Below are 17359 nucleotides of genomic sequence, written 5' to 3' on the forward strand. Positions count from 1 at the left end.
TCCAAAACACACCTGTATATGGCCCATGCTACACTCCTTCTACAGAAACAGAGGCCAGCAGCTTTTAGGCACTAGCTTCAACAGCTCCAAAGCCCCGTCCGGGAGGAGGGACACGGCCATCCAATTAAGACAGGAGCTTTGGAGTCAGGCAGTGCTGAATCCACATCTAGCTGGCGATCTCACCTTGGGGCTGCCCCTTAGCTCGGCTTCGAGACTCCACTTCTCCACCCCCACCCCCACCCCCGTCCCCGATACCCTCGACTATTATCTCCTTTCTGCCATTTCCCAAGATTGTGATGTGAACACGCAGTGAAACAAAAGTGCCGCGGCCCCAGCTGGGGCTTTCCTACCTCTGTATCCAACATCGTTGTTTACCACCCAAAACAGTCATCCCCCTCTCGGCCTTTTCCCCACACATTCCCCTTGCCCTCTGGGGTGGCAGATGGTAGCTCTGTCTTTTCTTCTCACTTTCCCCACTGACCCCCTGGACACACACACACACACACACATTCTTCTTGGAGCCTTGTTTGGGTTGGCCACTATCTTTATTTATTATTTATTTGTTTGTTTGTTTGTTTTATTTATTAAGCTCTGCACCCAGTGCGGGGCTCGAACCCAGGACCCCAAGATCAAAAGTCACATGCTCTACCAGACCGAGCCTGACAGGGGCCTCAACCACTATCTTTTCTCATACAGTACCTCCTTTGGGTCCTCCCTCCAGCCCCTGTGGTTTGTGAAAGTATTTGTTCCAAGTAAGTGTTGTTCTCTCCCTGCTTGGAATCCTGGTTAGTCCATGAGGTCCCCCTACAGCCCCCTGCCCTCGCTGAAGCACTTTAGAAAAAGAAGGACAAGGGAAGTCTAGCCTGAGCTGCTGTGCCTGTGTTGGGAGGGGGGGAGGGGGGGCTCGTCCGCCTTTGCCTGCACTGGCCTCTTCCCCACTTCCTTCCTTTTGAAAGGTCACTGGTTTCAAAGGTCTCGGCAAGTTTGTCCTGAGCGCCTGTTTTTCCATCTGTGGGTTTCCAGCTCCCCCTAACAGCAAGAGGGATCTGTCTCTGGTGAAGGCTGCCAAAGGTAGTGGCAGGAATCTCTCAGAGAGCAATTACCTTGAAGAGCCTTCCCTGGAGAACAGGCCCTTTCTCTTTCAAATTGGAAAATTCTCACATCGTGCCAATTAGTCCAGAGGGCACTTGGAACTTTACCAGCTGAAATGCTAACAACTCTTAAAGGGAAAGTGAGCAAGGAACAAAGGCAACCTTTCTGGTGCTGTGGCAACAGGCAGGTGGCCTTTAAAAAGCACAAGGTGGGAGGGGGGATGGGCTAAATGGGTAAGGGGCACTGAGGAATCTACTCCTGAAACCACTGTTGCACTATATGCTAATTTGGATGTAAATTTAAAAAAAATTAAAAATAAAACAAATTAAAAAAAAAAAACCAAAACAACACTCTTGCCCTTCACCTCCAACTCTCCAAAACCACAATCTGTATCTGAAGAGACTGTAAGGGAAGATGTACTAAGGTTTAGTTAGAACAAGAATGTCAAGTTCCACTCAGAGATGAAGGTTGAGGATAGAGGGATTTTTGCTGGTGATGGTCTGTAAATTCCATCAGGGAGTAGAGGAAGATTCAGGCGGGCAGAGAGAGATAATGGAATGGTTCAAGTTAAAGGCTGTACTGGTCCACTGAAATGGCTCAAGGTCTTTATAGACCCTACCCAAATGCAGCGGTTTCCTTCCAAGGCTCACACTCTCCTGGGTACTTCAGCCCCTAAAACTGATGGCATTGATTCCCTTACATCCTCTATGGGTGACTTTTTTCTTCTTTCACTCATTCCTCGAAATCCTAGGCCAGTTTTCCTTTTTGAAGCCCCAGTTTTTGTTCCATATTATCTCGCTCAAAACATAATACCACTTCTGCAATGTCAAATGAAACCTCCAAGCCAATGACCCCCAAATTTACATATATTAGTGATGCCCAAAGTTTTTGGTCTCAGGATCCTTTACATTCTGAAAAGTTACTGATTAACCTGTAGAGCTTTTGTCTTGGAGGGGTTACATTTATAGATATATATTATTTTAAAGGAAAAACTAGTAACTATTGAAAAATTTTATTCAGTCCAGCTAAAAAATAACTACAACAAACTTATTACATTAGAATAGATGACATGCTTTGTGAAAAACAACTATATTTGCCAAAACAAATAGTGTGAAGATTGGCATGATTTTACATTATTGTAAATTTTATTAATATCTGGCTTAATCAAAGACAGCTAGATTTTCATACCTGTTTCTGGATTTAATTTATTACAACATGTTGTCTCGGTCAAGGCACACAGGAAAAAAAAAAAAAATCCAGCCTTCCAAAGATATGCCGTTGGCAAAAGAAGGTATATTTAAACATCTTTTCATATAATATTCTCCTTTGCTATTACACCAAAACTTGACAAGTAATTTTTCTTCATTGTCAGTTGCAAAGCCCCACTGGTTTATATTTCACTAGGAATGGTTCTATTACCCATGCATGATTTTGTAACTCACATTAACATTTGAAGAATGTTGGTTCGCACATTATGCACATTTCCTCAATGCTGACACGGTTCATCTTTTCTGTATGTATTAGGAACTTTTCAAGTTTATGGTGATCTCTGTAAGTTTCCTTAAATTCCAATTTTCTCTTGAAATCTAAAATGTTATCCCTGGCAACAAACACTGGAAGTTGTGTTTCTTGAGCAGCAGGCTCATTTTGGTTCACTTTAAGAAAATGTCTACCGAGTACCCAAGTCTGAATCATCATAATTTGTCAATCATTTTTTTTCCACTAAAATAAAGCACGTTCAAGAAAAAGAGTGGCTAGTTGAGGTTGCAATTAAAACAATTATACAAGTGCCTTTTGTCAAGCAAGCCGTTATAATTTAGTATGCAGAAGATGTTCCTTATATATTATGTCTTCACACAGTATGTGAAAAATATGTATAATTCAGGGCTGATGCTTAACAAAAATTAATAATTTTTACTGCTTCATCAGGACATTTTTAAGTGAAACTGGACCTTTTTTCCCTTCAAGTTTGTAGATGTGAATAATAAAATGACTGTGAGTGCAAAAATAAATAAATAACTAAAAATAAATAATAAATAAAATAAAATAAAATAAAATAAAATAAAATAAAAAGCACAAGATAATAATGAGCTGTTACCCTGGTGGAACACACTGGAGTATAATGTTAAAACCCATCACTGATTAAATGTGGGTATTCCTCCCCCTCCCCCCAGGAGAGTATAGATTTCATTGCCAGGTTCTCCTTTATCCTAGAGGTGAAATATCTAGTCTGGAAAAGACTTATAATATCGGAAACCTCCTAAAGTCCATACATAAATGGATAATTTGACCTGCTGAAGGCAGGGGTCTTATCATTACAAGAGAATGGCCGAGGGGGTTGCATGTTTCTTTTTAATCATATTGACTTTGAGATGTGCTGCACGATTTCTTTTGAGAGAGATTTGCTGCCTCTGTTAGGCTTTGCCTAAAATAACACTTAACTTTGTTTGCTCTCCCCAGATGAGCGGCAACAGATTGGAGTAGTCCAGAGGTGTGCAGATGGGCAGGGGGATGGCTGGTGAGGTTCACACGCTGCCATGTGCAAATCACAGACTGCATGGCCTCTCTTTGGCTCGAGAGATGACTGTGCACATACCTGAAGCTTCAGTCCATAGCGAGTTAGGGTGGGAAGAGGGAACCTTGCAGAAACCGGCCCGACCAATCGCACATGGCTTGGTATGGGGGGACAGTGAGCAGGGAGACTGGAAAAGAGAATTCTGTATGCCAGAGGACATCAAATTAAGCTAACCCGATGTTACTACTTAATCCTGGAGAGAATCACCTGGGTGCAGCTCTTTGCTGTTGAGTCTGACCCTGATTTTCACTGCCGACCAATTCTAACTTTGGCAGAAAAGAGTAATCATGAGGATTGCTCTAAACATCACAGAAAATATTGCACTCCCTTCGTCATGCCCACAGATAACTTTTTAAAAAAGTATTCTCTACCCTCAACGTGGGGCTCGAATTCATGACCCCGAGATCAAGAGTCAGATGCTCTACTGACCGAGCCAGCCAGACACCCCAATAATCACCTTTTTTGAGGAACAAAACCCGATTCCTCAATCCTAACGTATTTTAGATTGGAGTCCCATAGTGTGTGTGTTTTCACCAGACTTGATTTACTGTAACCAAAGTACATTCTAACACAACCTTCTTTGGACTTGGCATCTTGCTTCTTTTTTAGATTGGTCTTTTTATTTTAAACTATTTTCTCAGTGGTTTCCTTTTCCCAGCCCAGATGAAAACACGGCTTGCCTGAGGTTTTTAGCAAATCAAAACAGGTTATTCTTCTAGGAGCAGACTTAAATGTGTTCCCACAGAGATGCCAAATGCTCCTTTATTTTTGGTGGGGGCCTTTTAATAGTTCTTGGAGTGCGGATGGCAATCTCTGGAAACAAGATAAACTGGGAGATTACCCTGCCCCAAGTCCTTTCTTTTCCTTTACACTTGAGGCAACCATACATATGAGAAGTTGGATGTCATGAATCTTACAGTTTAACTTGGAATTACCTGCTGCTGACGCTAGATTTTCTTTCGTGGTAGGATCAGGAATACTTAAGAAGCTAAGCCTAATGATACGATCTCAAAATACATCTGAAATGCTTCCCATGTCAGTAATTCTCAACTTCTCTGGGCTTACAAAAAAGAGTGTGGCAATGCCATTCCTAGTTTCTAAAACCACACTGTCCTAGAATTAGGTTTGGCTACCCGAGGTAGAAAACCCAAACCACCAGGGGCTTAAGATAGAACTTTCTTTCCCACGAAGAGAGGGAAGTGTGGAAAAGTGGAATGGTGACTCTATTCAGAGTTCTCAGGAACCCTGGCTTCTTCCAGTTTCTCTCCCCACCATGCCTGTGCTTTGGTCCTTGTGCCTATTACCCCAAATGGTGGCATCCACTTTCTAGTAAATGAAAGAAAGGAAGGGAAAAACACGGGCAAAAGAAACATAATGGGGAAGGTTTCCAGCCACTACCAGGGGTGGGAAACGCTTCTGCTTATATCCCATTGGCTAAAACTTAGTCACATGATCACACTGAGCTACAAGGAACAGTGGGAAATGTAGTCCTTTATTCTAGAAGGTCGTGTGCCCAGTTATAAATCCTATTTCTGTCATATACTCTAGGGCTTATATTCTTAAAATTCATCAGTTTCTATCAATTTATCTTGAAAAAACTGAAACACCTCTTGAGGTTACTGTATAACAATACAAGATGATGTAAAATCAGTATTAGAAATGCCTCACTCTTGGGGTGCCTGGGTGGCTCAGCTGGTTAAGTGTCTGACTCTTGGTTTCAGCTCCGGTCACGAGCTCACGGGTTTGTGAGTTTGAGCTCTGCATCAGGTTCCATGCTAACAGCACAGAGTCTTTTTGGGATTCTCTCTCTCCCTCTTTTTCTGCCCCTCCCCCTTCTCCCCAAAATAAATAAACTTAAAAAAATTAAAAAATAAAGAAATGCCCCACTCTTCATAATAGTCATACTCCTTTTTCTTTTTAAGTTTATTTATTTTGAGAGAGAGAGAGAGAGAGAGCGCATGAGCAGGGGAGGGGCAGAGAGAGAATCTCAGGCAGGCTCTGTGCTTTTGGAACTCATGAACCTTGAGATCATCACCTGAGCTGAAACCAAGAGTCAGGTGCTTAACCGACTGAGCCACCCAGGCGCCCCAATAGTCATACACTTTTACCAGTAATTTTGCTTTGGGTAGTCCATAGTAATAATTAAATAACTCTAAGTTTTAAGCAAAACAATATTCATCATATGGTTATTTATAATTACATACACACACAAAAAAGGAATTAGAATGCCAAAGTATGGGGGATTGATCATATAAACTATGGAATACGTTCTTAATGAACTCTTATGCATCTGTTAAAAATTATGTTTACAAAGAGTCCACAGTAACAAAGAAAACTGTTTATCCTGTTTAATAAAAATACAGGGATGTAGATTGCAGCACAGTTACAACTAACCTGTGGAGAGAGAGGAAAAAAGAAACAAAACCCACCCAAAACTGGAAACCAAGCCAAATGCCTTTTTTGGCTGAGACTTTGAATGACTACTTTTCCCACATTTCCTTATATTCTAATTTTTCTTACTATTGCACTTATTGTTTTATTAGGAATGAAATAAATCTAGTCTCTCTAGGTACCTACATTCTGGCCATCTAGCTCTTAGGGCTCAATTTACTCCTTCCTGTCCCAAAGCTTTCCCTCGTCCCTCTGTCTGTCTTCTGCATCACTGTTAAGACCACTTGTGATGGAAAGTCACCACCTTGACCCACCAGCGTCAAGGGGAGTCCTCTGCTAAAGGACTGCTAAAGCCCCCCAAAGGGGCTAGGTCTCTGCTGTCTGCTCCTTGGCAGATATAATGCAGTCCTGTGACCCGAGCACACTGATCAGATAAAATGAAGCATGGGATATGCTTTAAAAATAATCCATTTTGGGGGGTGGAAGGTAGAATAGGTAAAATAAGTTTGCTCATGAGTTGATCATTGTCCGAACAGAGCGATGGGGACACGGTGGTTCATTATACTATTGTCTCTGCTTCTGTATTTATTTGAAATTTTCCATAACATAGTTTTGTAAAAAAAAAAAACAAAAATGGTATGCAAGATTTGCCCCAGTTTCTGAACCCAGCTAGCTATGCAATGTCAACAGTTCGCTTAATTAAGCATTCACAACTGTGAATAAAGCAGTGAATTTTAAGGCAGGAGGCAAATATTAATTAGACATCACTTGCAGTGTTTAGAGCTGCTTCACTTGCAAGTGAAGGGAAAGCTAACTCAAATGGTTTAAGCAATTCATTGGATTCCATAAATGAAAAGTTGGAGAATACTCCCTTCGGGTGTTATTTGATTCAGGGCTCCAATACGTCATTGCGTTGTGACTGCATTTCTCTCCATCTCTTGGCTCTGCCTTGTGCCAAGTTAGCTTCGTCTTCAGGTTTCCTGAGATGCCTCTTCATGGTCACATCCGTCCTGGTTCAAGCCCAGCAGGAAAAAGGTAGCAGCTGCTGTTGGTGCCCCAGAGAGCTCTCCCCACCCACGCACATGCGCACCCTCCATACTGTATTCATCTTTGTATCCCACCATTGTCCGACACAGTCCGTGCACATGGAAGGGGTTCAACAAATGCTTCTAAATGCTTGTTTGAATGGAAAACTTTTTGTCAGTGCACTAACTACAGGATGAGCCAGCCAGACTCAGAGGAGGGACCCTTTGCAACACCCTAGAGGAAACTGTCTTTCATTAGGCCTGTCTGATGACTAATGTCTGATAATTCCAGGGAGGATAACACCATTTGCAGGTTTCCCAAGGGTTTGGCCTTTACAAAAAAAAAAAAAAAAAAAAAAGCAAACAAAAACACCTTCCTGCTTCTGCAGAATGATTAACCTGATTATTGTTATTTTTAAAGATTTTATTTTTTTTAAGTAATTACGGGGCTCAAACTCACAACTCCAAGATCAAGAGTCGCATCCTCCACTGACTGAGGCGGCCAGGTGCCCCAATAACCTTATTATTATCCCCATTTTACAAATGAGGAGGTTGAGGCACAGGCCACCTGGATAGCAGTGACCTGAGCCCGGGCTGAATTCAGGTAATCTGGCTACGAGACGGTTCCTTTAACCTTTCTGCTTCCTGGTCTTGCCGACACTTAGGTTCTGAGCACTGCTCCCCAAACGCTGGTTTCAGGTTTCTACTTCTCCAACTTCTCCTGCAAGTCGGCCTCCTCTGCCTGGCTGTTGAGTGTTACAAGTTCCCGCGGGATTCTTCCCAGGACCCCTCTCGCCTCACAGTCTAGACTCTCCCCGGCAACCTCATGAAGGCTCTTGGGCTCAGCTGCCATCAACATCAGGGTGGCACTGGAGTCCGTGTAACAGAAAAAGGGACTATGCTAGTTTAACCAAACGGGGGCTTCTTTTTCTAGTAAGACTGAAAGTACGTGATCTAGGACTGGCAGGAAGCTCTCCCGTGCCATCGTTGCTCCAGGGACCCTCTTCTGTCCTTCACCATCCTCACAGGTAGCTTGCATGTGCATGCTCTCTTTGTCCTCTATAACAAGACGGATGCTCTGCCTCTGGCAAGTTTACATTACACGCAGATGGGGGAAGACCAACGTGCACCCGAATCTAATCTATCCCTTTGTATAGTTTCCCGGAAGTCTATCCACCTACTTCTGCTTACCTGTCATCGGGCAGGGCTGGCCAATCCTAGCAGCCAGAAAGTCAGGGAAGGTATCTTTAACTAGGCCCATTGCACTCTGAACCAATTTAAGACTCTGATAGAATGAAGAGAATTTATATATGTCTACAATGGAATATCATTCAGCCACGAGAAAGAAGGAAATCCAGCCATTTGCAGCAACACGGATGGACTTTGAGGGCAATCACGGTAAGTGAGGTAAGTCAGACAGAGAAAGAGAAATACCGTATGATACCGCTTGTATGTGGAATTTTAAAAAGCTGAACTCATCAAAACGGAGAGTAGAATGGTAGTTACCAGGGGCACCACTAGTAAATAAGTAAGTTCTGGAGATTCAACGCACAGCATAGTGATTACAATCAGCAATACTGAATTACAAGCTTCAAAGTTGCTAAGCGACTAGATCTTAATTGCTCTAACCACAAGAAAGAAAGAACTTTGTGACGTGATAGAGGTGTTAGCTAATGCTACTACAGTCATCATATTGCAATGTATAAATGTAGCAAGCCAACATGTTGCATAAACTTAAACTTACACACTGTTACATCCATTGTGTCTCAATTAGATGACAAGAAGAGAATCGATATTGGACAAATTGTATAAATTTATACAAGCCATTTATACACCAGCGATCCCAGATTTATAATTCTATTTCAGACCTCTACACAAACCGAATTTGAATTCAGTTCCCTATTGCCATGACATTACTATCCTCAATTACCATCCTCGATCTATCCTCTAATTAGGGTTCCGCTTTTTGGAACGTTGACACCATCTGTTATTAAGGCGTTAAGTTCTCTGCCCTTTCCTTGCAGGATCTTTTTGATTCTCAAATACCCTTTCTTTTCTCTTGCAAATCAAAAGCTATTGCTTCTCAATGTTTCTTTTTTATCTTTTTCTTTTTTTTTAAAGTAACCTCTCTAGCCAACATGGGGCTCAAACTCAAGACCCTGAGATGAAGCCTTGCATGCTCTACCGATTGAGTCAGCCAGGTGCCCCATTTGCATTCTGTTTTAATGGCTCTGATCCTCCTCCAGGCATTGTATTTTTTTTTTTAAGTTTATTTATTTTGAGAGAGAGAGAGAGCAAACAGGTGAGGGAGGGGCAGAGAGTGAGGGAGAGAGAATCCCAACGTGGGGCTCAATCCCACAAACCTTGACATCATGACCTGAGCCAAGATCAAGAGTCAGACGCTTCATTGATTGAGCCACTCAGGTGCTCCTCTCCAGGCACTTTAGATCTCCGTGGATGATTCGGTGAGGGATCGTACACTCAGTAAGACAGGGAAGAAAATCACAGGGATTAATATTTCAAAATATTAGCTTGCCGTAAAGAACGCTTGTGGCAGTAAATGTAAGGAGAAGCTAACAATGGATGAATGACGCAGACCATTATAAATCAATTTCGTGGATTACTGGGAGCCAAGAAAATGGGAACTATAAAAATCACACAAAAACTGGAAAATGGTTGTGGTTGTTCTATTTACTATTACTGGTTTATTGTAAAGGATATAACTCCACAGCCAAATGGAAGGGTATGGGGGGAGGGATGGGTGTGGGGGGAGGGGTGGGTGTGAGGGGAGGAGCATGGAGCTTTCATGTCTTCTCTGAGTCTGTCACCCTCCCAGCACCTTTGTCTGTTCACCAATCTGGAAGCCCCAGTACCTGGAAAGCCTTCTGTGCAATACTATTAAATGAAAAAAGGGTAGGGCATAAAATATAAACACATCATGTTTAAAAACATATCAAAATTAAATTTCCATAGGGATCAAAATTGGAAGAGCTCATACCTAATTTTTCTTTAAAAAAAATTTTTTTTAACATTTATTCATTTTTGAGAGACAGGGGAGGGGCAGAGAGAGAAGGAGACACAGAATCCGAAGCAGGCTCCAGGCTCTGAGCTGTCAGCACAGAGCCCGATGCAGGCCTTGAACCCTTGAACCGTGAGATCATGACCTGAGCTGAAGTCAGATGCTTAACTTACTGAGCCACCCAGGCGCCCCTCATACTTACTCTTTTTAAACTGATTTCCTCGTAAATAAAATGGGACGTGAATGTGAAGTCAGAGAGGACCCATCCAGGTAGTTTAAGTGCTCTAAGATATAAGACAAACCCATTTTAAGATAGAAAAGGCTCTTAGTTCTGGCACACTCAACCTACAACAAGCTTGATTATCTACACCACTGCATAGATACAACGTCCATGAAGTCCAACCTTGCAACAGTGAGCCCTAAGGTGACAGCACAGTGCCTTGTGAGAAATGCCCTCCTTCTTGCTGTCCTTGAAGATACTGTTCTCAAGGACTCTGCCGCAGTGAGCCTCATCTGCCCACAGAGTTGGAAAGGCAGCGGCACAAATAAGGAGACCGACTTTGTGGAAGGAGGAAAGGTGGCAAATTTTCATGAACAGATGAGGCAAAAAGTGGGTGTCACCACTGAATGTTGAAATTCCAGCCAAAGCAAATGAGGCAGGTAGAAAGCTGTAATAGAACAAGCTCCAGTCGGCCAAGAATGCAGCTCAGGACACCCCACAATCCAGAGGGGGTCCGTCGTACTCTTCCTCCATTCCCCGCCTGGAAGGCCAGTCAGCCGGACATGCAGAGTGCTACAGGCCTGCTCCATGCCAGGGACACAAGGACATAATCACAAGAGGACGGGCAGAGTGCTAGGAGAGCGAGGGAGGGGGCTCCTAACTTAGTCTGGGGGATCACAGAAGGTTCTGGGAGGGTGTCCTGTTTATGCTGAGACCTGAAAGGTAAGTAAGGAATTAGCCAGGTTGGGGAGGGGGGGCCGAGCTATTCTGGCAAGAAGGGCACAGGACCAGCCCAGTGTTGGATGTTGGGGTGGAGAGGAGAAATGTCTCTTCCCTGCTTTTGGTTTTCAGTCTTCCCTTAAGACTCTTGGCCTCTTGCCCTCCCTTCATCCCCCCAGTGAGGAAGGGTGAGTCATTTGATGGGTATCTGTTTTTGTGTCGGTCTCAGCCTGCCACCGATGCTACCAGCGAGGAAGGCCTTGGGGCGCTCGCCTGGGCCCCTCCTACTGCCATGAGCCTCCTCTCCCCGCACTGGGGCCAACCTTGCTGAGAGACTGCAAGATTCCCCTCACAACAGCCATCAGGGAACTTTAACAAAACAAGGCTTCTTAGTCACAAGCCCTGGAGGGTTCACAGCAGCCTGACAGCCACACCGAGGTCAGGGATAAAGACAGAGCTCTGCAGACCTGGGGTCCTGCCTTTTTTGGGTTGAGGTGGGGGCCTAGCATTTCCTGGGTTCACTCTATTGGTGAAGTTAAAACGTAAGAGTGGGGTAAACAGGTTTGGGGGATCTAATGCACTGCACGCTGATGATAATCAACCGTATTAAAAAGTTCAAAGTTGCTAAGAAACTAGATCTTAACTGTTTTCACCACACACACACAAATTATAATTATGTGATGCGGGTGTTAGCTAACATTGTGCCGATAGGCATAGTGCAATAGATAAATGTAGCAAAGCAGCATGCTGTGCACCTGACACGTACACGATGTTAGGTTTCGATTACATCTCGATGAAGAAAAGAAAAGGAAAAACTTAAATAATAAAGCCCAAGAAGGGCACCTGGGTGGCTCCGTTGGTTGTGTCCAACTCTCGATTTTTGGCTCAGGTCATGATCTCACGGTTCATGGGCTCGAACCCCGAGTCAGGCTCTGTGCTGTCAGTGTGGAGCCTGCTCGGAATCTCTCTCTCTCTCTCTGTCCCTCCCTGCTTGTGTGCACATGTCACACACATTCTCTCTCTTTCAAAATAAATACACTTAAAAAAGGCCTGTGGATTTGAACATAAGGCTGTGGGAAAGCCATCAGAGGATCATGTTTGAGTGATGAGCCCAAAGTGAGAAAAGGCATTAAATGGACAAAAGAGCCAAACAAGGAGAAAACGATTGCGGGAAGTACAAGGAGTTGGTTTCCTGACTCTGCCCCTCATGGGCTGTGTGACCTCTGGGTCTCAGTTTCTTCATCTGTAAACTGGGCATAATTAAATCTTTATCTCAGGAGAACAGAAAGGGGAAAACTGCCTAGGACAGTGCTTGGCAGGAAAGGGTGGAATCTGAATCCAACATTGTAATCACTAATGAATCAAGTACGCAAAATGAATTTGGATGAACTTAAAGCACCCTCTCTGCGAAACCAAACACCAAACAATGAGTTTGCTTGACAGTCTCTGAAACTTTATATACTGGTTACACCCTTAACACCCCGGATTTGCCGCTCATAGCTGTGGGGCCGTGGCCAAGTTATGCGATCTCGCCAAGCCTTCCTCTTCTGTTCTTTAAAATGGCAACAATTACTGTACTCCAGAAGCCTGGGGGATTAAGATGTACAAATCCATACAAAGCATCTTGTATATAATAAACGCTCAACGACTATGATATGTGGTGAATGTGATATGTTGCAAATCTGGACCAAATTGCCAGAGGATGAGCAGGTTTGAGACAAGCTCGCCTTTTCTTTCTTTTTTTAATTTTTTAATTTTTTTAAATGTTTAGTTATTTTTGAGAGAAAGAGAGAGAGAGAGAGAGACAGAGTGGGATCAGAGGAGGGGCAGGAGAGAGGGAGACACAGAATCTGACGAGCAGACTCCAGGCCCTGAGCTGTCAGCATAGAGCCCAACGCAGGGCTCGAACTCACGAGCTGTGAGATCATGACCTGAGCCGAAGTCAGACGCTTAACCGACTGAGCCACCCAGGCACCTAAGCTCCCCCTTTCAAGGCAGGAATGAAACATGGTGCAAAGTGGGTGGATGCAATTCTTCAGGGTCGCACTAACACTCCTCGCACTTGTGAGAAGGACTACAAGTCGGGCAGGTGCCAGGAGAGACGTGAAACACCCTAGTGAGCCTATTCTTCCCCCATGTGTGGGGAGTGAGGAGAGCCCAAAAGGCCACACGTCACCATGCCTTCTCCACAGACCCTGCCCCTGATGAGAAGAGATGTGAAGTGAGGAAAGACAGCTACCACCATGGTAGCTGGCTTCTAAATGGTTCCAATGATGGTCCACCTCCTGGCATTCACGCCCTTGCATACTCTCCTCTGCTTGAGTGTGGGCTGGGTTATTGACTTGCTCCTAAAGAACAGAATAGGTCAAGGAGATAAGACAGCACTTCTGAAATTAGTTATAAGACGGTGACCTTGATCTTGCCTGAACTCTGACTCTTCTCTTGCTTGCTCTGATGACGCAGGCTGCCACAAGGTGAGCTGCTCTGTGGAGACGTTCACGTGGCAAGTAGCTGCGGGACGCCCTCAGTCCTGTGAGGAACTGAATCTCACCGGTAACCTCATGAGTGAGCTTGGAAGCTGGTCCTTCCCCACTGGAGCCCCGAGACCACCCATTGCAGCCCTAGCCAACACCTTCATGGCAGTCTAGTGAGGGACCCTCACGTAGAGGACTCAGTAAGCCATGCCCAGGTTCTTGACCCCCACAAACTATCAGATAATAAATGTCCTAAGTCACAGTTTCTGGGTAATTTATTATGTAGCAATAGATAACTAAAATGCCCATCAAATAAGTCCCTAGCTCTCTCTTGACTTAACTTCTTAGCAAAATGGTTGGTCTGTCCTAAAGCAGGAAACACAACAAAATCTGAGTGCTTTCTGCCATTAGTTGGCCACAGGGAAGATGTTCCCAATAATTACTGCCTAACATCCCAGCTCCACCTCCCTCAGGCAACTGGAAGACTAAATAGACCATGTGCATCCACAACACCAAATATTCTGGAACAAGAACTAAGTGAACAATCTAAAAAATAACCAGATGAACTGGATCAGGAATTGGAGGCTTCCCATAACTATCCTCATTCAGAGATATGTACACATAAACAAAAAGCAAACACACAAACATGAAAAACCGAACATCAACTAAAATGGAGGAAATTAACACGAGATACAAAAGACAGATGAGGAACCTTCTTTGGATACAGGACGTGTAAGATATTAAACTGATTAGAACAGATACTACACTTGATCTCAGCCAAAAGGCCGGGAAGCAATCAGGAACATTCTTTGGAAGGTTTGTACTAGAAGAGGTTTGCGCATTGCTCCCTCTCAAGGACATTAGAGCAGACACAAATCCACGAAACAGGAAATGAAGAAGCAGACGAAAAGACATCAGTAAGAAGGGGAAACAGCAGCTGGCATAATGGGGGAAATAAGGAGAAAGATAATTACAGAAAATAAAAGTGCTTCAGAAACGTCAAAAATTGACCAAATATTACCGAAAACCAAAGTACTGATGTTGATGCAACCTTGATTTTCCCAGCTTTTTTTGAGCTATCACTGACAGACCGTGTGAGTTTCGGGTGTACAATGTATTGATTTAATACATTTGTAAGTTGCTAAGTGATTACTGCCATAGCGTTGGCTACCACCTGCTGATGGCAGTCTTGATTAAAAGTACCTATGGGGCGACCAGGTGGCTCTGTGTGGACAGCTCAGAGCCTGGAGCCTGCTCTGGATCCTGTGTCTCCCTCCCTCTCTGCCCCACCCCCATCTGCACTCTGTCTCTTTCTTTCAAAAATAAAACATAAAAAAAATTTTTTTAAAGAAAAAACAAAGTCCCTGGAATAAAAACAGAAGCACAGAAAAGTGGGAAAAAGAGCTTGAAACAATATTCAAATATGCCGTGGAAAACATTGCTCAACTGGTGATCTAAACCTATGAACCAAAAAGCTCACTAAATATCAGGCAAAATTAATTCAAGACTATACACATCAATGTACCATCTGAAGTTACCATTTTGTAAGATTAAACAAGTGTCCAGCATCCAGGTATAAAATTAACTGTTTATAAAGGTAAAAAATACAAAGTCAAGGTGGCTTCAAATTTCTCAGCAGCAGTTGATACCAACAATGAAGGAAAGATGTGACCCAAGGGTTCTGCAGCTGATTAAGTTGTACAGAACAGAGAGACTTTATCAAATATTCAGGTTCCAGTTGTGGGGCTACTTTGAATCCATTAAGAAATAATTGAATCTAATTTATGGTATCAGTCAGGTTCAATCAGAGAAGCGGAACTGTGCGCACGCACGTGTGTGTGCATGCATGTGCACGTGTGTACATGTGTGTGCGTGTGTGTGTGTGTAGGGATTCGACTCATGCAACGTGGGAGCTGGGTAGGCAGTCTTCCTGAGGCTGGTGCCTTCAAAATGTGATGCTGGAGACTGAAGTCCACAGGGCAAGCGGTCAGGAAGGGACAATGGACATAAAGTTCTTTCTCTAACTAGAGAAAGAACAACAGCAACCTGGGGCGCCTGGGTGGCTCAGTCGGTTAAGCGTCTGACTTCAGTTCGGGTCACGAGCTCGTGGTTCATGAGTTTGAGCCCCGCCATCAGGCTCTCTGCTGTCGGTGCACAGCCCACTTCGGATCCCCTTTCCTCCTCTCTCTGCCCCTCCCCTGCTTGCGCTCTCTCTCAAAAATGAGAGGAACAAGAGCTGGAGTCCATGAGGACAGTCCATGGAACAAAACTCATGCCAGTTCGGTCTTCATCACAGACCTAAGCACACTCATCGGGCCCAAGAGGGAGAGAAGCTCCAGGAGGGTCCAAGGGATGGCAGACTGTTGTAAGCCCAGCTGCTCATGAGCTGAGCTGGCAGATAAATGACAGCACATTTGAGCTAACGTTGGCTGCTGTCTCATTTCTATCCTCTAAATCTCCACGAGAATCTCCAGTCTTGTGGGCCATTCTAATCAGAAACATACAGGAGAGGTAATTCTGGGAAATATAATTTGGCCTGGGCAAGTAGAAACATTACAAAGACCCCACAGTCCATCCATTTTCGACTTGGCACCCGTACACAGTGCCTTAAACTATGCTTAATCTCCAAATAAAGACAGCAACAAAATCACGCTTCTGCGGAACACCACGCAATATCCCCCACACGGCCCAAGCCACGCTGACTTTCTCCCCCAGAACAACACCAGAGTCCCTTTTTTGTCTTTGGATAACGTACATTTTTTTCCTAGCTGATTCATTCATACTCCCTTTTTGACATCTTATAACTTAGATACTTACATATAAAGTTATCTATTATGAGCACATCTTAAATTAGATGATAAAGGGTTGAGAGAAGAGATTACAAGATTTTGGTTAATATTTATAATATATTCACATCAAAATAAGGAAGAAATACTTATAACTGTTACAGTCTTTGTTCTACAACAGGTCACGAGGTCACAACTAGTATTAATAACTAGCATCATTCACTATTTATTCCATATTTCTTTTGCCTTCGGCGAGCACCTTAGTTGGTCATAATTCCTTGACTGGTAGAATGACCCAAACCTTTGTGCGAGGTCTGGGCCACTACCAGTCTAAATTGGGTTATTACCATTTTCCATTGACTTTAACCAGAGGCTATGGGTGTACTACAAGGTACCCCAAAAGATCTCTTGCATTCTCCCTCCTTAATCCTGTGTAGTAGCAACCCAGTTCCCCCTTGATAGTCAGGATCAATCACCCCAGCCTGGACTTTGCCTGTTTATCCCGTGCCCAAAGACGCCAGATGGCAGCTTCAAGCTCCAGTTCAATGCAATCTTTGCTGTGTCTCCTGATGAAAGCGTGTCTGCCTTTGTAACTAAGACTTCTAGACCAGCAGAGGCTAAAGTTGCAGGGATGGCAAGCAAAAATTTGACTACTGGGCTGATAGTGAGGAGTTACTTTCATTTGTATCCCTTGATTCCTGGACTCCTGAATCCAGAGCATGGGAGAAGCGTGGGATGCCGATTTAGAGCATACACCGCATACTGAAAGACATTGCCCCAGCCCCGCAAGGTGTCACCACCTAGCTGGTACTGTACCTGAATCTTCAAAAAGCCATTCAACCATGTGTTAAGGCAGTCCCTTTAAGATAATGGGGAACATGGTTCAGATCAGTGAATTCCAAGAGCATGAACCACTTCTGCGCTTCGTTTGTTGTGAATAGCATGATGGCGGACGACACATTCTGTAAGGCCACAGATGGTAGTTTTGGCAGAAACACTGCAGGCAGGGAAGGCAAATCCAAGTCCAGAGCAAGTGTCAATTCCAATAAGAACAACT

At 43.9% G+C, this 17359-nt stretch overlaps 1 pseudogene; it reads right to left on the reverse strand.

The window, feature by feature from the left end:
- Nucleotides 1-14191: 14191 nt before the first annotated feature.
- On the reverse strand, nt 14192-14313 carry LOC124513674 (uncharacterized; annotated as a pseudogene).
- Nucleotides 14314-17359: the final 3046 nt, after the last annotated feature.

The sequence above is a fragment of the Lynx rufus genome, unplaced genomic scaffold (assembly GCF_022079265.1).
Source record: "Lynx rufus isolate CCGP_SWC_20201006 ecotype Redwood Valley unplaced genomic scaffold, mLynRuf1.p SCAF_18, whole genome shotgun sequence".
NCBI classification, from domain to species: domain Eukaryota; kingdom Metazoa; phylum Chordata; class Mammalia; order Carnivora; family Felidae; genus Lynx; species Lynx rufus.